This window comes from Hypanus sabinus, chromosome 9 (genome assembly GCF_030144855.1).
Source record: "Hypanus sabinus isolate sHypSab1 chromosome 9, sHypSab1.hap1, whole genome shotgun sequence".
NCBI classification, from domain to species: domain Eukaryota; kingdom Metazoa; phylum Chordata; class Chondrichthyes; order Myliobatiformes; family Dasyatidae; genus Hypanus; species Hypanus sabinus.
Genome location: NC_082714.1, coordinates 135,371,004 through 135,397,660, shown reverse-complemented (window position 1 = coordinate 135,397,660; position 26,657 = coordinate 135,371,004). Strand labels below are relative to the sequence as shown.

The following is a 26,657-nucleotide window of genomic DNA, read 5'->3' as shown; positions in this document are numbered from 1 at the left end:
ACTCAGCCAGTCTGGGGTGGGGTGTTTAACACACTTGGCCAGTATGGAACGTGGTGGATGTCACGCTCAGCCAGTCTAGGGTGTGGGGGGGGGGGGGGTGGGTGGTGAGTGTTACACACTTGGCCAGTCTAGGGTGAGGTGAATTTCTCTTTTGGCCAGATTAGAGTAAATAGTTTACGCTTTTCGCTAATCCAGGTTGAGATAGGTTATACTCCTAGCCAATTCAGGGTAGAGTATATTAAAATTACTATGCTTCACACATCATTATTTTCAGATGATGATATTCGTACAACACAATACATCCAGTTCTTGATGGCTAGATGGAAATTGAAAGAGCTTTCCTATTTTATCAAGAAAGTAGCATTCTTATAGTCCTTTAACCTTGATTTACTGCTCACCTCATTGTCATTCATTATACAGTGAGTGCTCATGCTATGCAAGTAAACCAGGTTAATATGTCATTTATTGCAAATACATTTTGCAGCACTTTTTGATTTGTATCATTTGTTTTGCAAAGTTTGCTCCAGGTGTTCATTATGGGTGGGTTACAGAAAACCACAGGGTCTCAGTTCTGCACATTAAGAACAGCTAGCGCTAAAAGCAAGACATGAAAACACTCTTGGTACATAAAAGCTTACCTAAGTGACTCTGAAAACATCTTTCTCTGTTTAGTCGGTGATTATTAAAAATGAGAATTTATAAACTAGTCTGCTTAATTTAAAACAAAATTACAACAAGGGTAGTATTTTTTTTTTGCTTCTGCACGATTGCTCTTGAAAGTAGCAGTGAGCCACTCACTTAAGCTACCGCAGTCCTTCTGGTGATAATACCCTCAGGGTGCTGTTGGGTTGAATATTCCTGGATTTTGACCCATCCAATAAAGAAACGGTGATATGTTTCCAAGACAGGAATAGTGTGTGTCCTTGCAGGTGAAGGTGTACTCATTAGTGGTAGGATTACAGGTTTGGAAGAGCCAATAAGCTAGCCTGGGCAAGTAACTTCAGTATACAGTCCTCCCCTGCATACAAGCGTCCAACTTATGTACACTTGAACAAACATTTTGGAGACAGATTTGCTGACCTCTGTGAAGCTGCAGGCATTTTGCGCCGTGTGGAATCTCAGTTAGTGTTCTGCATTCCTGACACATGAACTGTTCAGGTTATGGGATTGGAACCCTGTCGTGACACGGGGGGTGGGGGTGGGGCATCTGTACGTTGGAGATGCACATATTGCTGCTACATCGTGTTGATGGTGGAGGGAGTAAATGATTAGAATGGTGCATGTGGTACGAATCACATGGACCACTTTGACCAGGATGGTGTTGTCTATGCTGTTGGAGCTACAGATATCCAAGCAAACTGAAAGTATTCCATCACACCACTGGCTTATAACTTATGGATGGCGGACAGCCTTACTGTTGTTAGAATATCAGTCACTCACCACTACAGTATTTATTTCACTGAAACCACAATATATATCTTAGCAAATGTCAAGAATTGGTGGCTTAACACTCACTTCCATAAATATCATTACCTTCACTAGTATGGTATTAAATGTTCTTTGTAATGTATCAGTCCATGCCTCTTTTTTTAGCATTCGGATTACTTCATTTTTTGGAGTAAACCAGCAAAGATTTTATTTCTGATCTGTTGATGGAAGGAGTGTCCTTGATTAAAGCAAACGAAGATGAGCTGTGCCCCATATCTAAGAAAGGACATGCTGGCATCTGAGAGTGTAAAGGTTTATGAGAATGATCCCTGGAATAAAAGGATTAATGATAGGGAGTATTTGATAGCCCTGTGCCTGGACTTGTTGGAGGTTAAAAGAATGAGGGGAAATCTCAATGAAAGTTACTGAATATTGAAAGACCTAGATAACAGGGACATGAAAGAGGTGTTTCAATTGGTGAGAGAGTCTAGGACCATAGGGCACAACTATGAATAGAAGTAAGTTTCTTAGCCAGAGGGTGGCGAGTGAGTGGAATGACTGTGAAGGCCAATTCAGTGGGGATATTTAAAGTGAAGGTTGACAGGTTCTTAATTAGGGAAGACACAGACTATCTCCCAGATGTAATAGTGGCCAGAGGACCGAGGGTAACGGAGGAACTGAAGGAAATTCACATTAGGCAGAAAATGGTGTTGGGTAGACTGATGGGACTGAAGGCTAATAAATCCCAGGGCCCGATGGTCTGCATCCCAGGGTACTTAAGGAGGTGGCTCTAGAAATCATGGATGCATTGGTAATCATTTTCCAATGTTCTATAGATTCAGGATCAGTTCCTGAGGATTGGAGGATAGCTAATGTTATCCCACTTTTTAAGAAAGGAAGGAGAGAGAAAAAACAGGAAATTATAGACATTTAGCCTGACATCAGTGGTGGGGAAGGTGCTGGAGTCAATTATAAAAGATGAAATAGCAACACATTTGGATAGCAGTTACAGGATCGGTCCGAGTTGTCATGGATTTATTAAGAGGAAATTATGCTTGACTAATCTTTTTGAATTTTTTGAGGATGTAACTATGAAAGTGGACAAGGGAGAGCCAGTGGATGTAGTGTACCTGGACTTTCAGAGAGCCTTTGATAAAGTCCCACATAGGAGATTAGTGGGCAAAATTAGAGCACATGGTATTGGGGGTAGGGTACTAACATGGGTAGAAAATTGGTTAGCAGACAGGAAACAAAGTGTAGGGATTAACTGGTCCTTTTCAGAATGGATGCAGCTATTTACAATATACATTAATGATTTAGATGAAGGGATTAAAAGTAACATTAGCGAATTTGCAGATGACACAAAGCTGGGTGGCAGTGTGAAATGTGAGGAGGATATTAGGAGAATGCAGGGTGACAGACAGCTTGGGTGAGTGGGCAGATGCATGGCAGATACAGTTTAATGTGGATAAATGTGAGGTTATCCACTTTGGTGGCAAGAACAGGAAGGCAGATTACTATCTGAATGTTGTCAAGTTAGGAAAAGGGGAAGTACAACGAGATCTAGGTGTCCTTGTTCATCAGTCACTGAAAGTAAGCATGCAGGTACAGCAGGTAGTGAAGAAAGCTAATGGCATGTTGGCCTTCATAACAAGGGGAGTTGAGTATAGGAGCAAAGAGGTCCTTCTGCAGTTGTACGGGGCCCAGGTGAGACCACATCTGGAGTATTGTGTTCAGTTTTGGTCTCCAAATTTGAGGAAGGACATTCTTGCTATTGAGGGAGTGCAGCGTAGGTTCACAAGGTTGATTCCCAGGATGGCGGGGCTGTCATATGTTGAAAGATTTGAGTGACAGGGCTTGTATACACTGGAATTTAGAAGGATGAGAGGGGATCTGATTGAAACATCTAAGATTATTAAGGGATTGGACACGCTAGAGACAGGAAGCATGTTCCCGATGTTGGGGGAGTCCAGAACTAGAGGCCACAGTTTAAGAATAAGGGATAGGCCATTTAGAACAGAGTTGAGGAAAAACTTTTTCACCCAGAGAGTTGTGCCTCAGAAGGCAGTGGAGGCCAATTCTCTGGATGCTTTCAAGAGAGAGTTAAATAGAGCTCTTCAAGCTAGTGGAGTCAAGGGATATGGTGAGAAGGCAGGAACAGGGTACTGATTAGCCACGATCACATTGAATGGTGGTGCTGGCTCAAGGGGCTAAATGGCCTACTCCTGCACCTACTGTCTATTGGCATCAAATGTTACTGGGAGAAGATAGGACTATGGGGTTGAGAAAGAAAATAAATCTGTCACGATCTAATGGCAGAGTAGATTTGATAGATTGAATACCCTAATTCTGCTCCTACGGCTTATTGTTTTAAGAAATTAGGATAAGAAGGTCCTGTGGAGATTTCCTGCAGCTGAGATGATTGACATCAGGATTTGCCACCATCTTCCTTTGTGTGAGATACGCCTCCAGGCAGTTGACTACTTTTCTCTTGATGTTCATTAATGCAAATTATACTAAGACTCCTTGATGCCACATTCAGTCAGAAACGCCTTATTATCAAGAACCTCACACTAACCTTGCCCTGTCTTCTGTCTGTATTTGGTCCAAAGTTATAATGAGCAACCCTACCAATATTCATTGGTGAACAAATGATTCTAGTGGATTAGTGCTCGTTAGCATTGGTAAGAACAGGTTCCAACAAATTGGCAATAATAATTAATGTGATAGAGCAGTAATTAGTCATATTAAACTGCCCTGTTTTTTGTACACAGGTGATCCATGGAGAAAGGTTCACACTGTTATACATCATCAGTGAGGGAGATATAGTGAATTATGGAGCAAGAACCTTCAATAACTTCACCCAGATGTTTTCTGGCCCCATTGTCTTCAGTCTAAAAGTTCAAATGTTCAAAGTAAATTTATTATCAAAGTATATATACATCACCATATACAACCCAAAGATTCATTTTCTAGCAGGCATACTCAGTAAATCCATAGAATAATAACCAAAACAGAATCAATGAAAGACCACACCAACTTGGAAATTTAACCAGTGTGCAAAAGACAACCAACTGTAGAAATATGAAAATAAATAAATAATAAGAATAAATAAGTAATCAATAAATATGGGTGGGGGGACTTTGGGGTTCCAACATTTAACTGTCATTCATTCTTTGGGAAACTCCTCTGTTATCGTGGATGGTTGTGAAGAAAAAGCATTTCAGGATGTATATTGTATACATTTCTCTGACATTAAATTATACCTTTGAACCTTTGAACATGAGATGAAGATTCCTTGAAAGAGAATCCATAGGTTATGGGAACATTTCAATGATGGAGCAAGTGAGGTTGAGTGAAGTTACCCCCTTTGGTTCAAGACCCTGACAGTTAAGGGGTAGTAACTGTTCCTGAACCTGGCAGTGTGAGTCCTGGGGTTCCTGTACCTGTTTCCTAATGGCAGCAGTGAGAAGAAAGCATGGCCTGCAGTGGGGGTCCCTGGTCATGGATGGTGCTTTTTTGTGTAGATGTGCTCAATGGTGGGGAGGCTTTTATCTGTGATAGACTGGGCTATATCCACTACTTTTTGTAGGATATCCATTCGAGGACATTGGTGATACATTGGTGAAGGGCATTCAAGGGACTGTGATACTGCCAGTCATTATATTCTCCACTACACTTCTATAAAAGTTTGTCAAAGTTTTAGATGTCATGCCAAATCTTTGCAAACTGCTAAAGAAGTAGAGACACTGCTGCACTTTCTTTGTAATTGCAGTTATGTGCTGGGCTCAGGACCAGCATCAAAACACAGCACTGCATCAGCATCCTTTCAGAGAGACAGGTTACATTTTTCTCTGGATTAATGGATACATGTTTGTTGTTCTCTCAGGTCTTTTAGACAACAAGACAAAGGAGCAGAAAAGGCAATTTGGTCCATTGAGTCTGCTCTGCCTTCAAACATGGCTGATTTATTATCTCTCTCAAATCCAGTCTCCTGCCTTCCCCCTGTAACCTTTGACGCACTGGCTAATCAAGAACCTATCAAGCTCTGCTCTAAATATACTCAATGACTTAGCCTCCACTGCTGTCTGTGGGAATGAACTTCACAGATTCACTACACTCTGAGTAAAGAAACTCATTCTTATCTCTGTTCTAAATGAAAGTCTTTCTATTCTGAGGATGTGTCCTCTGGTCCTATAGTGCCCTCACCCACTATAAGAAACATGTACTGTATATCTCGTCTATCCAGGCCTTTCAATATTACATAGTTTCAATGATCCCTCACCCACGCCCACTCATTCTTCTAAACTCCAGTGAGTATAGGCACAGAGCCACCAAATGCTCCTTGTACATTAACACTTTCATTTCCAGAATAATTCTTGTGAACCTCCAATGGACCCTTTGCAAGAGCAGCACATCTTTCCTTAGGTAAAGGGTCCAAACTTCTTAAAATATTTCAATTGTGGTCTGACAAATGCCTCATAAAGCTTCATTATTACATCCTTGCTCTTATATTCTAGTCCTCTTGAAATGAATGTTAACATTGCAACTGCCTTCTTTACCACTGAGTCAACCTGCAAGTTAACCTTTAGGGAATCTGCACAAAGACTCCCAAGCCCCTTTGATTTTTGAATTTTCTCAGCAGATAGAAAAAATGTCTGTTTTTATGTCTTCTACCAAGTGTATGATCACATAATTCCCTGCACTATATTTAATATGCCACTTCTTTGCCCATTCTCCCAATCTGTCTAAGTCCTTCTGCTGACTCTCTGCTTCTTCAACACCACCTGCCCCTCCACCAATCTTCATATCATCTGCAAACTTTGCCACAAAGCCATCAATTCCATCATCCAAATCATTGATAAACATTGTGAAAAGAAGCAGTCCCAATACTGACCCCTGTGTATCACTACTAGTCACTGGCAATCAACCAGAAGAGCCTCTCTTTATTCCTGCCAGTTAGCCAATCTTATTCATATTCTTGCTAGTATCTTTCCTATAATACCATGGGCTCTTATTTTTTAAGCAGTCTGATGGGTAGCACCTTACTAAGACCTTGTAAAATTCCAAATAAATAACATCCACTGTCTCCTTTGCCTATACTGTCAGTTATTGCCTCAAAGCATTTCCCCTTAAGGAAATCATGTAGACTTTGGCTTATTCTATCATGTACCTCCAAAGCACCCTGAAATCTCATCCTTAAAAAAAAACTCCAACATCTTCCCAACCACTGATGTTAGGCTAACTGGCCAATAATTCCTTTGCTTCTGCCTCCTTCACTTCTTAAATAGTGGAGTAAACATTTACAATTTTCAAGTCCCTTGGAACTATTCCCGAAACTAGTGATTCTTTAAAGTCCATTACTAATGCCTCCACAATCTCTTCACCAACCTCCTTCAGAACACTGGGGTATATTTCATTTGGCTCAGGTGACCCATCACCTGATTTTCAGCAGGTTGGGCAGCATCCGTTGAAAGGGTCTCGACCCGAAACGTTGACTGCTTCTTTCAACAGATGCTACCCGACCTGCTGAGTTCATTCAGCTTGTTTGTACGTCTTGATTTGACCACAGCATTTGCAGTATACTTTGTGTTTACCTTCAGATTTTTCAGCTTCCCATGCACCTTCTCCTTAGTGATAGCAACTACGCTCACTTCTGCCCCTGACACTCTTGAATTACTGGAATACTGCTAATGCCTTCCACAGTGAAGATGGATGCAAAATATTTATTAAGTTTGTCTGCCATTTCTTTGTCCCCCATTACTACCACTCCAGTGTTTTTTTCCAGTGGTTCAATAAACACTTTTGCCTCTCTTACTCTTTATGTATCAGAAAAAAAAACTTTTGCTAGCCTCTTTTATTAGGTAGCTTTTATATTTTATATTTAATCTTTTCTCTCATGGCTTTATAGGTATCTCTGTTAGTTTTCCAATCCACTAACTTCCCACCAATTTTTGCTATATTTTACACACTTTCTTTTGCTTTTATGCCTTGTCAGTACACTCATCCTCCCTTTAGAATACTTTTTCATCTTTGATATGTGCAGTATCTATCCTGTGCCTTTTGAATTGTCCCTAGAAACTAGACAATTTTGTCCTGCCGTCATCCCTGCAAGTGTCTCCTGCCAATAAACTTTGGCAGCTCATCTCTCGTGCCTCTGTATTTCACTTCACTCCACTATAATACTGATACCACTGACATTAACTTCTTCCCCTCAAACTGCAGTGTCAATTCCATCATATTATGATTACTGCCTCCCAAGCATTCCTTTACCTTAAGGATCCTAATCAAATCCTGTTCAGTACCCAACACCCAATCCTGAATTGTTTTTCCCTAGTGGGTTCAACCTCAAGCTGCTCTAAAAAGCCATATCACATGCATTCTACAAATCCCCTCTTAAGATCCATCACCAACCTTATTTTCCTAATCAACCTGCATATTGAAATCCTCCATGACTTTTGTAACATTGTTCTTATTACATGCCTTTTCTATCTTCCATTATAATTTATATCCCACATCTTGGCTACTGTTTGGAGGCCTGTATATAACTTCCATAAAGGACTTTTTACCTTTGCAGTTTCTTAACTCTATCCACAAATATTCTACAGTTTTTAATTCTATGTCACCTCATTCTAAGGATTTGATTACATTTTTTACTTACAGAGTCATCCCATCCCCTCTGCCTACCTGCCTGTCCTTTTGTTACATTGTGTTTCATTGGATGTTAAGCTCCCAACTGTGATCTTCTTTCGGCTATGACTCAATGATGTCATTCCTGTCAACCTCTAACTGCGCTTCAAGATCATCTACAGGTGTCCCCCACTTTACGTATGTTCGCTTTACGCCACTTCGCTTTTACGAAAGACCTACATTAGTAACCTGTTTTCGCATTACAAGCAGGATTTCTGCTTTTATGAAAATTTTTCCCATATAAATTAATGGTTCTTTGCTTTATGTCATTTTGGCTTATAGAAAGGTTTCATAGGAACACTCTACCTTTGTAAAGTTGGGGGGACACCTGTATCTTATTTTGTATACTGCATGCATTCACATACAACACCTTGAATCCTGTATTAATCACCCTTTTCAATTTTGCCCCCACGTTACACTTCAAGTCATTCCATTGTCTACAATCTTGTCCCATCATCTGCCTGTCCTTCCTCACAGTCTCACTACACACTGCCACTGCTTGTAAACCAACAGCCCTATCCTCAGCCGTCAGTCCAGTTCCTATCTCCCTACCAAATTTGTTTAAACCCTCCCCAACAACTCTAACAAAATTGTCCACAAGGATATTGGCCCTCCTTGGGTTTAGGTGTAACCTGTATCTTTTGTACAGGTCATCCCTTCTCCAGAAGAGATGCCAATGATCCAAATGAATCTCTGTCCCCTGCACCACTTCCTCAGCAACTCATTCATCTGTATGATCATCCTATTCCTGCCCTGACTAACAAGTGGCACCTTGAGTAATCCAGAGATAATTACCTCGGAGGTCCTGCTTCTCAGCCACTTCCATTACCTCGGGGGTCCTTTCCTCACTGCACAGGACCCCTTCCCCTTTCCTGCCAATGTCATTGGTGCCAATGTGTGCCACGACCTCTGGCTGCTCACCCTCCCTCTTGAGAACCTTCTGCAGCCATTCTGAGACTTTCTGGACCCTAGCACCTGGGAGGCAAAGCACCATCCTAGTGTCTTTCTGGAGGTACAGAATTTCTTGTCTGTCCCCCTTACTATTGAGTGTCCAATCACAATCTCTCTGCTGAGCCTCAGGGCTGACCACAGTGCTGCTGCTGTGCCCTGATCTGTCATTCCCCCACCCCACAGCAGTATTCAAAGTGATATACCTGTTGCTGAGGGGAATGGCCACCGGTGAACACACTGACTGCTTACTCCCCTTACTACACCTGCTGGTTACCCTTCTATTATCTGAAGCCTGTACTCTGGGGCTGACCACCTCTGTAAAAGTTTCATCAGTGAAGTTATCAACGTCCCACTTGGTTCGGAGTGCATCTAGCTCCAGCTCCAGTTACTTGACCTTGTCGCTCAGCAGCTGCAGTTCGATGCACTTCCTGCAGCCTCACCCTGTACCCTGAAACCTAACATCTCACAGGAGAAGTATTCCACTGCATCATAAGAGGGGGAGAAAACCCTCTTTGAATGTTTTAATACCTCAAGGTGAAGATGTGCCCACAGCTGAGAAAAGTACTAGCATGACAAACACCATGTGGACAAAAGCAACAACTCTTCCCACAGCTTGATGGTGAAAACTTCGTTTCACTTCTGACTTCACAACCAGCCCTTTAACACTGCTACACCTCTCCACGAGAGGTGTCTATAATCCAATCAGATTTTAATTATAAAAAGTTTAGTGGAGTATTTTCAGTGCTGCCTGCAGCAAGTACTTTAATTCCTCAGCTCCCAATCAACCAGACAGCTGTTTTGAACATTTTGGGTGAGTCCCAAACTTAGAAAAGGTGGGAACCATGGAATAGGCCCTATCCTGTTATTTCGGTCTCAGTTCTGCCCCTCTCTAATCAAAAACAAGGCAACAACAAGAGGAAAGAGCAGTCCCACCATCTTTCTAGCTTCATTAATATGATTCTACATCCACTTCCTTCTTAATGATATGTGTCAAATTCCCAGCACAATATGCTCAGAGATCAACATGAACAAATCTAAGGAGCTGTACTCTTCATGCGTATAATGTCCGTGTTATCACACAAATAATACATAATCACGTTATGAAAGAGATGGAAAAAAATTCTTAAAAAGTAAACACCAGTCAGTTCATGATAGATTTTCCCAATCAGCTCTCAAGATCGAAGTTTATGAGCAGTTAAGCATACAAGGCAAGTCAAGTCACTTTTTATTGTCATTTCAACCATAACTGCTGGGACAGTACAGAGTAAAAACTAGACAATGTTTTTCAGGACCACGGTGTTACATGAAACATTACAAAAATTACACTGAACTACGTAAAAACAACACAGAAAAAACTACATTGGACTGCAGACCTACCCAGGACTGCATAAACTGCACAAAACACAACCATCTTGGTTGACGCTACCTAGCCGTATGGAAGGAATTCTGTGTTGCCTGAAACATGTTGCCATGTTTTGTTGCAGACACTAAAGTAAGATCCTCTCTGTGATTTCTGGGGAACTAAAGATCACTTTGTCATTGCTTGAAGCAACTAGTCCTCTTGGTGTACAGACACAACATATTGTTCATTTTTCATGCTGCACTCTTTAGGACCTTGCTATTTCCTTCTATGTTCTAAAGTAATTAATTGTATATAAATGGCTTAGGGTATTATTGGAGATATAATATAGCATGCCATATATTTTTTACAGAATCACCATTCTATACTTCTGGATACCTAGACTTTATACGAAGCAAAGTTTACCTGGATTAACTTATTTTTTGTCTTGTTTTTTGCAAAAGAAAAAAATGTACAGAAGTTGATTTTTAAGGTTTATATCAAGTAATAACTAAACACAAGAGGATATACAGTAGGTTCTGGGAACATCACTCAATACCAAATATCATGAGGTTGGAACTTCTATCTATTCAAATAGCCATAACTTAAAATCTTGAGCCACAGCACTGAACTAAAGGAATAAGGTCCCATAATGCGCATAGACAGCATTGTTGGTATGTGGGACCTTGTAAAGAAAATAAAATTCCTTTTCCTTCTTACTTCAGCTGACTGGATCATGGATCCCAGGATAAGAATTTACAGCTGTCCTTAGGTTCCCTCATAAGCCTAGAGTAGGGGTTCACAACCTTTTTTATGTTATGGACACCTATGATTAAGCGAACGGTCTGTAGACCTCAGATTGGGAAGCCTAGGCCTAGAGTAATTGTTACTGTTAGAATATGGCATTGACAGATTAAAGAAATCAGTAATGCAGCAAGGAAGGCTATTTCATCCCAGCTTGCTGGCTGAATGGAATTCCACATGCCACAAAAACAAGAGATTCTGCAGATACTGGAGATCCAGGGCAGCACACACAAAATGCTGGAGGAACTTAGCAGGCCAGGCAGCATCCATGGAGAGGAGCACATAGTGAAAATTTTGGACTGAGATCCTTCATCAGGATTCTATACACCAGCTGCCTTCCCTTCAAAGTAGAACAGCTGAAGTGAAACACCCCCTGTGCTGGGTTGAAATGACTCATGAACCTGATGGGAAGAAAGGAAACCTGGTGGAAACAGAATCCACCCTGAAATTACTCCTCTGCTCATTTTGTCCTCATTCTATGGCTGAACTTTTACCTTTATGAGTGAATTCCACAGCTCAGATCACATATAAGCATCTCTACTAAAGGTGCATAAAGTCAAAACAGCATGTCGGTAAGCACCGCTGTCTAATATGTTATCCATAATTCACAGTGGCTGGCAAATTAGAAGCAGCTAATTACATAATGAATAAAAATGTGAACTATGTAGTCATTGGGTATTTAAAGTCAATATCCATATTTCACCATGCACAGCAAATTTAAGTTTTAGACCATGCAGAATTAAGAGGAAAGGCAGTGTTTTAAGGATATTTTTCATTATTGGTTGCTGAATGATCACTAAAAAATGGCAGATCAATAAAACCATAGATCCAGGTGCAGATCAAGAGTTTATTAATGTACATACAATTATTTCCACCAAGTGTATCTGGCAAAAACAATCATTCTCTAGTTAAATCTCTGGCTAATTATCAATTTCGGTCAGACAACACTACAAAACAGAATGACTTTGAAGCTTTCACCAGAGTTTGTGGCCCTATCTAAACTGAAAAAAGGATTTAAGCTCTTATTTATGTTCTAAAATATCCCAACACAAAATTGGAATTTGAAAATCAAAAACTGCAGATGCTGCAAATCTGAGGGTAGAGTGCTACAGGAGGGGTGTGGGATGAGTAATGGTGCGGGTGCAGATCCCAGCCCTGAGACACCAGGTAAGATCATTTGATTCCAAACGATTAGTTTATTGATCATTACCAAAGGTCTCTCTGGTGCTTCCCTCTCCCTTTCGCCAATGATGATTCCCCTCTCCCTTCCCCTTTTGCCAATGATGATTCCCCTCTCCCTGCCCTCTTCCCACTCTCAGTACCCTAATAGAGTGTAGGCCTCTGTTAGTCTTGATAGACCATGGATTTGTGCCTTGGAAAGTTTCCAGGGCACAGTTTTTTTTTTAAATGGAGGACCGGCAGTTGCCCAAGCTGCAAGTCTCCCCTCTCCATGCCACTGATGTTGTCCAAGGGAAGGGCATTAGGACTCAACACAGCTTGGCACCGGTGTGGTCGCAGAGCAATGTGTGGCTAAGTGCCTTGCTCAAGGGTACACACGCAGCCTCAGCCAAGGCTCGAACTAGCGACCTTCAGATCACTAGACGAACAAAAAGACCCATATCAGAATCAGGTTTTTCATCACTTACATATGTCATGAAATTTGTTGCATTTTTTGTGGCATCGGTACAGTGCAATACATAAAATTACTACAGTACTGTGCAAAGGTCTTAGGAAGCCTAGCTATATAGATATGTCAAAGATCTTTGCATCGTAATGTATGTTGCAAAGTGTATGGATGGATAGGACAAGGGGAATAGCTCGGCTATCATGAGATGGGTAAAATTGTGGGGATCAGCTTTAACCAAGGTCATTTGGTTAACCAAGGTCAATGGAGGGATGTGAGAATCTGAAAAAATAAAACATTCTTAAAATGCCATGAAGTGAGGTCAAGTATAGAGTGAGCGCACATATAAAGTAACCTGAATATTGCAAACTGCAGAGATGTAGGATAACTCCAGCAGGTCAGAAATTGTGAGAGATGGAATCTCACAGGGAAACTAAACACACACAAAATGCTGGTGGATCTCAGCACGTCAGGCAGCTTCATTTGGAAAAGAGTAAACAGTCGATAACTTGGGCCGAGACCCTTCTTCGATGGGGGAAGATGCCAGAATAAAAAGTAGGGGGGAGGGGAAAGAAGTTAGCTGGAAAGTGATAGGTGAAGCCAAGTGGGGTGGGGACAAGGTCAAGGGCTGGAGAAGAAAGAATTTTATAGGAGAGGTATGTGTACTACAGGATCCCGGGGAAACTAATCGTTATCAGACCTTCGACAGAGCTTTGACCCACCCAAATCCTATTTCCTTCTCCCACATCTCACTTCAGATTCTTTCATTCACTTACACACCAGGGCCAATTTAGAGCTGCTAATTAGGCTACAAATCCACATATCTTTGAGATATTAAGAAAACCCCAAACAGCACCAGAGATCCGACTCCACCTCAGTCAGTGGAGTTACTCCACTGTGCCACGGACTACCTATTCAGAAAGCTGAAGAAATGTCTGCCTCTTGACAAGGACACAGGGACAAAGCCAATAATTTTACAAGAAGCACTGTCGCCGTTTCGAGCCGAGCCCCTTCGTCATGATTTCATGAGTCCTGACGAAGGGTCTCGGCCCTAAGCGTTGACAGTGCATCTCCTTATAGATACTGCCTGGCCTGCTGTGTTCCACCAGTGTTTTGTGTATGTTGCTTGAATTTCCAGCATCTGCAGATTTCCTCGTGTTTAGTTTGACAAGACCTGGCGAGGACATACCAGAATACACCAAGAATTCAAAAGCAGGATCATTATCTTGGAAGTACATATATAATGTTTCTTCAATAATATTTTATATGTTACACATATATTCCACTTCTTCAATAAATAATGTTACATCCAAATGTGGTCAGTTAAATTTAGAAAGAAAGTGAAGATCTTAAAGAAGATGTAAAAAAAGATTCAGGATTATTGGTTCCAGGGTTGAAGAATTCAGCTTAAGGGTTAGGCCAGAGAAAAGGGGTTATTTTCCTTTGAGCAAAATGTTGCACAATGCCTCCAGCTAAATTGTGCTTTCATTACAAGGGCAGATACATTTGTGAGAGGGTCATGTAATAAAACTTCTCCAAGTGTCGTCAGGACCTGGGATGCAGGAGGAGGATGGGGTGTGTTTTCCTAATTGAGAAACAGGGCAGACAAACCCTGTGCTGTCGTCAGAGAATCGTAGGATGCTGTTACTCCGAGAAAGAAAGTGTAAATTAGAGTAGGTAACTGCAGGAGCAAGCTGGGTACAGAAAAATAAATAAGAGTTAAAGATTTAATTGTGAGAGAAGAAGATAGAAGATTGATATATATATATATATATAATTATGCTCTAATTGTAATGGGATAAATTTGTCTTTAGTTATTGTCCTAAATGTCTGGGCATTGGTTGCTGTTTATATACATTCTGTACGTTCTGATTCCATTGAACTCATAGCAAGTCATGTTTGAAATTAAGAACTCTTTTTAACACAAACAACAGAGATACGTTTCTCCCTTTCCCCCCTATAATTTGCTATGGGAACGAGATTTCACAAGGTATTTTTTTGTAGCTAGGGAACTTCACTGACAGCTACAGGTAACATGGAAAGGGCTATTAATTTGGGTTGAGATCAATTAGTATGAGCACGAATTAATTCAATGTATTTGAGTTGTGAATCAGACACAATGAGCCATAACTAAGAAGTTAATGTTGGAGTGGTCTAACACCAAAACCAACTTTTAGATATCACTGCTAAATGGTGTGCCTGCTCTCCTCACCCATTTAAATTTTATTTATAAACCATATAACCATATAACAATTACAGCACGGAAACAGGCCATCTCGGCCCTTCTGGTCTGTGCCGAACGCTTACTCTCACTGACGCGCACTCAGCCCATACCCCTCCATTCCTTTCCTGTCCATATACTTATCCAATTTTACTTTAAATGATAATATCGAGCCTGCTTCTACCACTTCTTTCAGAAGCTCGTTCCACACAGCTACCACTCTCTGAGTAAAGAAGTTCCCCTCGTGTTACCCCTAAACTTTTGCCCCCTAACTCTCAACTCATGTCCGCTTGTTTCAATCTCCCCTACTCTCAATGGAAAAAGCCTATCTACGTCGTAATTTTAAATACCTCTATCAAGTCCCTCCTCAACCTTCTACGCTCCAAAGAATAAAGACCTAACTTGTTCAACCTTTCTGTGCAAGTTAGGTGCTGAAACCCAGGTAACATTCTAGTAAATCTCCTCTGTACTCTCTCTATTTTGTTGACATCATTCTTATAATTCGGTGACCAGAACTGTACACAATACTCCAAATTTGGCCTCACCTATGCCTTGTACAATTTTAACATTACATCCCAACTCCTATACTCAATGCTCCAATTTATAAAGGCCAGCATACCAAAAGCTTTCTTCACCACCCTATCCACATGAGATTCCACCTTCAGGGAACAATGCACCATTATCCCTAGATCACTCTGTTCTACTGCATTCATCAATGCCCTACCATTTACCATGTATGTCCTATTTTGTTTAGTCCTACCAAAGAGTAGCACCTCACACTTATCAGCATTAAACTCCATTTTCCATCTTTCAGCCTTTTAAATGTTGGCAGGTACCAATAACTGTTATTTTGACAATAGATTCTGATTCAATAGTTTTACTTACTTTTAACTATTCCCTTATGCAAGTAAGATGATTGTGAGAACAAATTTTTCAATGTTATTTTCATGGATCAAACTCAAGCATAATATTTTGCTAGAAACTACTAGGCACATGCAATACATTTAATGAAGGCTTAGGCAGGGAGCGGTGCATTTTAGAGTGTTGTAGAAAATCAAAAAGATAACTCTGACGTCTTTAGGAAGATGTGGTTTCTAACAGATTGTTTTGATGATTGCTTCCTCTTTATTTATAGAAGCAACTTGAGTCTTGATCTAATTAGCACATCTTGATTATGTCTATGTTCATCAGATTTCAGTTACAAAGGCAGCGTTTACTGCTCACACCTATTGCTGGACTGCTGAAAAACCTGAGCATTATTGGGAAGAAATTAAAAGGCAATGGCACTTGTGAAGGGAGAGGAGATTCGTATGGAACATAAGCACTGGGAGAATTGAGCAAAATAACTGGTTTCAAAACTGTAAGATTCTAAGTCATTACAGTGGTTGTAACAGTTCATTTTCAGTGCAATAGGGATTGTTTGATCATTATTAAAACTTGTCAAATCATTAATGGAGTAATTATGTATACATCCTTTGACTTCTTTATCTAAAGAGAAATGAGCTATTGATTCGAATTAAAATAAATTGTCTCTTGTTGACTGTAGCGGTTCAAGAAGGCAACTCATCGCCATCTTCTCAAATGATGGGCAATTAAATGCTAGATCAACCTATAGAGCCTGTATTCCCTGAATTTGTGTATAATACCCCATGTTATATCTCCTACATAAAGTTTATGACTTATTTAGAACTGAACATTGTCCCTTAATAACTGAACTTACTTGTTTCTCCTCACCCCTGCTGAATGCAACAGTATCATAGGTCAAGATACTGGCTACTCCAATGGAATTCCTGGCAAATACTGTATATTCACACAAAACACTCTAAGTAATATTTCACAATCAGACAATTCTCTATTAATATTACATTATCTGTAATACTGATTATCTTTATTCTTCAAGATAGCCATGCATTGGAATTGGTGAACTTATTAAAATTACCCTGCTCTGAGAGTTCTTTATAAAGAGCTAAAAAGGGAGGAAACAGAGGACAGAAACCAGTAATCTCTTTATTCAACTTAACACTCAAGCTAAAGGAGTAGCTATATCTGGAATTTAGCAAAGATTTCATTGCACACTCCTTAGAGCTTCAAAAATGAAATCTAAGCTGCATGTACATATTGCTGATTTTTTCTCAGAAACTTCATAAAGCCACTTCAAACTTCACTGTTATTACAAATTTTAAAAGAAACATTTTCTGAATGGTAAGAGATTGTGAAGTGTTCTGGGTATTCTAATGCATGATTCATAAAAAATAGCACAACAAGTAATTAACAAAGCTAACAGATCATTGTTGTTTATTACAAGGTAACTGAAGAAAAGTAAGGAGATTATATTTTGATTAAGTGTGGCATTGGTAGACCATATTGGGAATACCGTGTAAGGCACTGGATTAATTTTTAAGGAAACAATGTTAATTCTTCCAAGTCAATTAAGATTAACGTTATTGGCCTAGTATCTGGAATGGGTAGTTTGTCTGGACTAATACCTGGAATGGGTTGGATAGGTGAGACAAATAATGAGGGGACCTGACTGAAACAACCAAAATGCTGAGGAGCTTTGACAAAGTAGATACAGAGATATAGGAAGGATTTTTTCCACTTGTGAGAGTATCCAAAACTAACGTTCAATGTTTAAAAATAAGAGGGCACCTATTTAAGATGGAGATAAAGCAAAAAAAAAATTTAGATGTTTGTAATCTTTGGAACTTTTTTTTTAAAAAAGGGCAAAAGAAGCAATGCCTTTCAAAATTTAAGGCAGAGGTATTAATGGTTACCTCAATTTGAAAGGAATGTAGAATTGAAGTTACATTCAGATCAGCCAAGATTTTATGAGATGGGAAAAAGTATTGTGGTGTTGAGTTGCTGACACCTGTTGTAGAATTATATGCCTACATATATATATGAATTGTTTGTTTAAAATGAGACTTCTAATACACACTCCATGAGGCTCGCAGCTTATGAGGTCTCAGACACAAACGGATCTCATTTTCTCTAGAGTAATTCCAAAATTTGTTGTCAATCAAAAGTAGAATGGTGTCCTTTAGCTTGAGATTGGACAAGGCATATCTTGACAAAAATTATGATCATACAAATTTCATCCTTGAATACATAACAATTGTAATCTAGATGATCTGTCCTGCTAAAATAAAGTAAAATTTCATGGAAGAAGCAAATTAGAAAACAATGTAAATTCTGCCACATCTTGGCCAGATGCAATTGTTCAAAATGAGATTTAAAAAGCAACGTTGTAAGTATTTGAATATAGATCACATAAAATGCTTTACGAAAGAGCAAAGAAATAAGATTAGAATATTTAATTCTAGCTAGCGCAAGTTTGAGAATCAATGTGATAAACATTTAAGTTTTTTCTATAATTCCTATATACAATATTCAAATAGGAAGATGGTATAAAACTAATGACTTTAAATTGAGAGATCTCAACTGAATATTACATAATTTTCTGAAGAATGTTCCTTTAAAATGTTGATAACCACCTCAATATTGTTTTAAAATACTCCTCAGGCTGATAACCCTTATCTCTACTATGTTCATAATACGATACAAGCTTTTCCATTAAGCTGCACTGGATTCCAGATTAAGAAATGCATTTCCAGCCGTTAACAAAAAAAACCCCATATTTAATTGGTAAACACAGAAAATAAATACAGAGCACCTTGGATTTACTGTAGGTGGTGTTTATATTAAAGGGTCTATATTTAAGTTTTCAATCTATTATTATAATGAATATATCAGTGTTTTATTTGCAAGTCCAGAAAGCCAGATGCATGGACTAATGAGAAAAGACATAGAGTAAGTTCCAATGGATAATGAACTTCACTTAAAAAGTTGACATCAGTACTAATAACAAAAAGAGTATTAGAAGCATTTAGCATATCAGATAGAATCTGTGAAAAGAGAAACAGAGTTAATATTTCAGATCTTCATCAGAACTGTGATAGGGAGAAAAATAAATTAGTTTTAAGTTGCAGGGAAAGTTGGCGAAGGGATGTACAAGACAATGCAATATCTACTAAAGAGTTTTTTGGATAATGGATGAAGTTAGACTGTGGGATATGCCCAGAAAGTCAGGCTGTGAGAGCTAAATAGAACTAATATCGCAGGTGGAGGACTTACAGTGGAAATAGTTAGTTCTAATACAGAGAAAAAAATATCTTATGTGTGATTACCTTGTATTGAATCCATAAGGCTTCAACAGATCAAAATGGATAAAGAGATGCTCAAACTTACTTTGGGCCATGTTACATCAGTGTAGGAAGCCACAGACAATTGGGCAGGAATAGGATCTATCACAGATTATCTGTTTGTGGCCACCTGCACTGTTATAATGAGGCTGAGCACAAAGTCAGAGCAGCACCTCACTTTCTGAAAGCAATATCAATTCTTATGGATTAATAATAATAATAATAATAATACTTTATTGATCCCAAATGGGAAATTCTTTTGTTACAGCAGCAACATTTAAAAACACACTTAGCAGTGTGCCTAACTAACAACAAATACAGAATAATAATGATGTAAAAATTAGTAATATACCAATGTGCAATAATAATGTAACAAATAATAAAGCAGAGACTATTGTGCTATGATGTGTGTTTTCCTGTTGCACAGAGATGAACTGTTGTATATGCTTATTGCATTTGGTAGGAAAGATTTTGCAAATATTCTTGTCACAGCGGAGCTGAATGAGCCTGTTCAAAAAGATGCTTCTCTGCTTATTCAGTAGGTCATGGAGGGGATGTGCTCGGCTGTCCATAATGGATAACAGTTTGTTTAATGACCTCCTTTCCACTCAAAAGAGTCCGGGTTGTAGCCAAGGATGGATCCAGCCTTTTTGATGAGTTTATTTAGCCTTTTAGCATCACCGCCACCGATGCTGCGCCCCAACATGAAACCACAAAGAAGACTGCGCTGGCAACAGACTGGTAAAAGATCTCCCAGCATCCTGCTGCACACATTACGGGATCTCAGCTTCCTCAGAAAATAGAGTCTGCTCATCCCCTTGCTATGAACCGCCATGGTGTTGGTTTTCCAGTCAAGTCTGTTGGCAAGGTGAACAGCCAAGTATTTGTACGCCACCACCACTGCAACTTCCTCTCCCAGAATATATACAGTCCACTTCCTCCTCCCCGGTTTTAGCAACATTCGGGAGCAGGTGATTCTGCCCGCACCACTCCAGAAACTTGTCCACCAGTCCCCTGTACATAGCCAACTGGTTTATTAGTGTCATTTAGGACATATGACTTTTCCTTATGCCTGGCAAGCCCATTATCCAGATTCCATTCTTGTAAGAATGAACCTGAGTCTTAAGCACACCGCGATGTGACTAATTAGGTTGGATAATTAATACTGATATTGCCAGAAATTGTCAACTCCATATTATGTTGAAGCATCATTTCTTTGTAGTTTTCCTAAACTCTCTGGCCTCTAGTTAATATGTTACTCTGGAAATAGAGCAGCACCACCATTAAAAGGAGTATCTATACTGTTACCTCTTTTGTGATTGTGAATCAAAGCACATTGTAAATAACCTGAAAAAAATGGTGGATTATCCATGAGAGAAAGCCAGAAGCAAAGGAGGTGAGAGTATAAAGATGGATATATCCCAGTACCCAACAGAAGTGTATGCTAGGACACTGTAGGGAGAGCAGGGAAGAAATTGCTGGAGCCTGATAGAGATATTTGTATCATCATTAATCAGGCATGAAGTAACAGAAACCTAGAGGATAGCTAATATTTCAGAAATGTGGCAAAGACAAGTCAGGGAACTACAGGCTGATGAGCCTATTATCTGTTGTGAGAATTCTCAGAGACCCCTCTGAATCTACCCGTCTTGGGAAAGCCAGCGATTGATCAAATAATTTTGTGTTAGAAATTGTCTCTCACAAATTTTATTGAGGTTTTTGAAGAGTTGACCAAGAATATTGACAAAGGCAGTGTGGTAGACATTCCCTTGATGGACTTTAGCAAGGCCCTTACGTGCTGCCATGTGATAAGCTGGTCCAGAAGGTTAGATCACATGGGATCCAGGGTGAGTTAGTCAACTGACTCGGTGACTCGGTGGAAGGATGAGAGTGATCGGTGACAGTAGAGGAGTGCAGTCAGGGGAATACCTGGAGGCGTATGACCAGCAATGGTGCCAGCTCTTCTGTTATTCATTATCTATATTAACAGATTTTTGGATGGAAATCTATTAGGCATGGTTACTTTGCATATGACACCAAAATTAGTTGTATCATGGATAGTGAAGTTAATTATCTACGATTATAGCAGCATCTAGATTATCTGGGAAAGTGGACCAAGGAAGTGGGTTAGACAAATGTGAAATGTTGTATTTTGCAAGGCAACCCTTGCACAGTAAGTAGCAAGGCCCTGGAGAGTGTTAATTAACAGAGAGATCTATGGATCCAAGTACATATCTTCCTGAAGGCAGCAATGCAGACAAACAGCATGGTGAAGAAGGTTCCTTCACCAGTCATGGCAATAAGTAACTAGCCGGTACATCGTGTTATAGCTGTACAAGATGTTGGTAAGGAATGGTGTCACTAAGCTGGAAAGGGGGCAGAAGAGATTCACAAGGCCATCACCAGGACCAGAGGACTTGAGTTACAAGGAGAGACTGATAGGCTGGAGTGTAGGAAGCTGAGTAGTGATTTTAAGGAGGTTTATAAAATCACGAGTGGAACAGATAAAGTCATGGTCTTTTTTCCAGTGATATAGAGACTTTAGATGGACTGGGGATTTTCTCCCTGTAGTGCAAGAGGCTGAGGGGTGATCTTACAAGGTATAGATAATTAAGAACGACCTAGATAATGTCACAATCTTTTCCTTGGAAAGGGACCCAGGGGGCTACTTTTTCCACACAGAGGAAATTGTATATGTGGAATAGGCTGCTAGAAAAGTAGTAGGTGTTTCAATTACAGGTTTCGGACAGATATGTGTATAGGAAATGCTTCGGTGGATATGGGCCAAGCATAGGAGAAGAAACTGGCTGTGACAGACATCTTATTTGGTCTGGACATTCGGGGCTAAAGGGCCTGTTTCTATTCTGCATCACTCTGACCATATTCCATTTATTAACAAACCTACTTATAATAAAGTAATTGTTTAAATCATTAAACTATGACAGATATAAGACTAAGGGTTATAAACTGATAAGATTATGCATAATAAAATTGATGCATTTGAAATTAATCACAAGATCTGAATCTGAAGTGAAAAATAACTTACAAGATTAATATTTGGATACCAATTTTCAAACATGTAAAATATCTACCTAATTGTTTTAATTAACTCTTTAAGGATTCTTGAAACAGGTGTTGAATGGAATTTTAGAGATTGTGTTAAATATGCTCACATGAGTAAATCATATTATTTCAAGGCCAAGAAGTCTCAAAATCCAAGAAATCTACTTTTCAACCAGCTTATATGATTTTTTCTTGTGTGTGACATGGTCAGATACCTACAAACACAAGAGATTGTGCAGATGCTGGAAATCCAGTGTAACACACACAAAATGAATAAAGAGATGACGTTTTCTGCCGAGAGCCTTTATCATTTCTGAAGAAGGGTCTCGGCCTGAAACGTTGACTGTCTACTCTTGTCCATAGATGCTGCCTGACCTGCTGAGCTCCTCGAGCATTTTGTGTGTGTTGCTTTGGATTTGTAGCATTTGCGGATTTTCTCGTGTTTGTGATTTACCCTTCATCAGGACTAGGTCTCGGCCCAAAATGTCGACTCTTTATTCCTTTCCATAGATGTTGCCTGATCTGCTGAGCTCCTCCAGCATTCTGTGTGTGCTATATGTTTCTATATGCATAGTCCCTATTTTTAATCTGATGAGTTCTTACTTTTATAACACTCTTAGCATTATTTGAACTTATGTAACAAACAGTCTAGCTCATGTGCTTATAGCAGTCAAATCTTTATTCCTGCTGTTTTGATAAACATAAAGGAACATAACTGTTAAGAGTATATTTCAAATACACTTGTATTTAATTTACCTCCTCAGTCCAATGCCTGAGGGAAACTACAGGCATAAGAAGCTTTGAAATACCAATTACTAATATGTATGAACCTTATAGTTTTGTTCTTTGCAGAACGTGAATATCTGCAAAATTGATAATTTCGTGAACAGACCCTCCTGCTCGGAAGTTGGCCTAGCAAAATAGGACTGGGAGTCCACCCAGCTTGTGGGGTCTGTTGCAACATTTAATAAGATTGTGCTAAATCTAAACCTATCATTTAGCTTTCATATCTGTTGCTTTAAAAAAAAATCAGGAAAATGTTTTATAGAAACACTGTCTTATTTTAAAGGCTAAAATTTATAACTTCAAAACAGCTCGGGCTTTTTTTTGCCAAGAAGCTAGAAGACTGGGGTAGCTTGACATACATCACCACCATTCTGAAAGGCAAAAACTTTGAGCTGTTGCAAGAACTCAGCGGGTTAGGCAGCAAGTGTGGAGCGGAAGGATGGATGGTCCATATTTCTGAAGTGTACTTATAGAGAATTTTCAGGGCAAATCCATGAGATGCTGTAGGGTGTGAGTCAGCTTGTGTTCGAATTGAAGGCCAACATTGATTAGCCACGATGGCATAGCCCGCTTCACTGCTGTACATTTTAAATAAGCACGGTAATCTCCTGGCGGGGTCCACCATATTTTTATTACCAAATGGAAATTGCCGTTTCTATAGCTCGTAACTGTAACGAAAGGTCTATTTGGAAACGAAGATGGTTATATCGAGGAGCGGAAAGTATTATTCAACAGTGAAAATCTTATCGTTTGTTTTATGTACGCCTGTATATAAATAGACGGGTGCATCATACACTGAAGGAACCGTACGCCAAGGAGGAACAATGTCAGTAGGGAGCAGCTGCAGCGGAGAAACGATGAGAATCGAGCAGTCTTGAGTTGAGTGACCCCAGTTTATTCACGTCCTAAAAATTACTATGGCTGCAATGGTTAAGTCGAAATCCCATCTTCCAATTTCAGGAAAATGCGACGCAGAAATCAATTTTGAGCGGTTCAGTGCTATTTACACATTTAATCACCCACTAATCGTTCATGCACAGTGTAAATACAAGCTGGAGGTCAAATTTACAAGGCTTATTAAGTGGATTTGCACAGTATACATTCTGGCAAATTTCTCATCTAAAATCGACAAGGCGAGGTTGCGATTTTTAAACCCATTAATTTTGAAGGCAAGTGTCCTATAACGATGTACTAAATTTTAAATTTCTTTTCAATGAACTAGCAAAAGCACAACTCGTTGTCTCGCACAGAGAGAAATGTGAAAATATGCTATGTTTAAAGTATGAATTAATTACCCAGTTGGCATTTTAGCAGCAGGTACCACGGAATTAACCCATCGTGCTGTACGAAGCAAAAGGTCAACAGGTTAAAAACTTCGCTTCTCAGTTTAGTCACAAACTAAAATGCTGCTTCAATTGTAAGAGAAACATTTACGGTTATAAAACTGCACAGTCAAATGCAAGAACGATTACTAGATATAACACTTACTCTGAAAAATAAACCTCGTCAAGTGATTTATTGCTTCTTGGGTTCAATGTTACGCGCCTGCCGAGTCCCCTGAAGCGTATGTTCCCAGCGCAACACCGTTGTTTGGCATTGGTTGCAGCACATTCCTTGTATTGCATTATGCAGCTTCACAAATAAAATCAAGTCCTCCTCAGGGTGAGTAACGTTACCTCACACTGAACGGCTGCTCAGTTTATTGGCATCATAGTCACTCATCTTTTAGTGGAAGGGACTCTCAAACTCTTCCTATCACCCGCCCTCTCTAACCATGTGATTAAACCACCCGCAGACTGAAGCAGAACTAGAGCGCTCCCTATAGCTTTACAAAGTGTTGGACGAAGGGACCTCGGCCCGAAACGTCGAATGTTTATTCCCCTTCACAGACTAGCTGAATTCCTCCAGTATTTTGTGCGTGTTGCTCTCAATGCGCAGGTTTGTTAGTCCACTTTTTAAGTTAGTAAGTAGGTGATTTCAGGTGGATCAGTCTTTGTTTTACTTCATTGCAGGTTCTGAGATTCATTTAATATCGAAGTATGCAACTCTGAAACTCTCTTCTCTAGATAGCCACAAAAACAAGAAAGAGAAGAACTGAGCAGGCTCTGCTGAATACATTTTCTGCAACACTACACTGACTGGCCTAATCTAAAATAATAATGAGGCAGCCTTCAGAGAAGAAGTCATCTCTCTGACACAGTGGAGTCTGGAAAACAACCTCTCCCTCAACATGGCAAAAACAAAGGAGCTGCTTGTGGATTACAGGAGGAATGGAGACAGGCTCACCCCTATTGACATCAATGGATCTGGGATTGAGAGGGTGAACAGCTTTAAGTTCCTCGGCATTCACATCACTGAGGATCTCATGTGTTCTGTACACACCAGCTGTGTGGTGAGAAAAGCACAACAGCGCCTCTTTCATCTTAGACGATTCAAGAAGTTTGATACGGGCCCCCAAATCCTGAGGACTTTCTATAGGAGCACAATTGAGAGCGTCCTGACTGGCTGCATCACTGCCTGGTATGGGAACTGTACCTCCCTCAATCACAGGACTCTGCAGAGAGTGGTGCGGACAACCCAGCCCATCAGTAAATGTGAACCGCCCACTATTCAGGGCATTTATAAAGACAGGTGTGCCAAAAGGGCCTGAAGGACAATTGAGGACCCAAGTCACCCCAACCACAAGCTGTTCCAGCTGCTACCATCCGGGAAACTGTACTGCAGTATAAAACCCAGGACCAACAGGCTTTGGGACAGCTTCTTCCACCAGGCCATCAGATTGCTTAATTCATGCTGATGCAACTGTATTTCAAAGTATTTCCCGCTCCCCTCCCTTTATTCCATGCTCACACTATCTTTCCTCATCTGATTCCATCATCCTCAGCCATTTGTCATTTCCACCTATCATCTCCCAGCTTCTAACATCACTTCCACTCCATCTTCCTATCATCTCTTCAGATGGATCTACCAATCACCTTCCTGCTTCTAACATAATTTCTACTCACCCTCGCATCTGTTTATCATCTCCTCAGATGGATCCACCAATCACCTTGCTGCTTCTAACATAATTTCCACTCATCCCTGCATCTGCTTATCATCTCCTCAGATGGGTCCAACTACCACCTCTCAGCTTCTGATATCATTCCAAATCACCCACACCCTCATCTGCCTATCACTTCCTCGCATGCATCCACCTATCATCTCTCATCTTATTCCCACTCATCCGATCATGCCGATCATGTCCTCATATGGACACACTCATTATCTATCAGATCTTGCTCTACTCCTCCACTTCACCCTTTTATACCTATTCTCTTTCCTTCCAATCCCAATGAAGGGTTGCAGCCTGAAACATCAGCTGTCAATTTAACTCCATGGACTGACCTGTTGACTTTCTCCAGGACTTTATGCGTGTGTCCATATTCCAGTATCTGCAGCCTCTTGTGTCTCCAGTGCTGGAATCTAATAGTACGGAAGTTTATAATGGACGAGGATATAATGGAGTTTATTGTGGACGAGGTAGGCAAATGGAACTAGATGGGTGAAGAA

The 26,657-nt window shown here is 40.0% G+C and overlaps 1 protein-coding gene across 1 annotated transcript in view; it reads right to left on the bottom strand.

Annotated features, from left to right (window-relative positions):
* The window catches only part of LOC132398925 (phosphoprotein associated with glycosphingolipid-enriched microdomains 1), an 87,515-nt gene extending 62,717 nt beyond the window's left edge, over positions 1-24,798 (bottom strand). The window contains exon 1 of the mRNA XM_059978761.1: positions 24,597-24,798. The gene's annotated coding sequence lies outside the window, so the exon portion shown is untranslated. The remainder of the gene's footprint in view (positions 1-24,596) is intronic.
* Between the last annotated feature and the right edge of the window lie 1,859 nt (positions 24,799-26,657).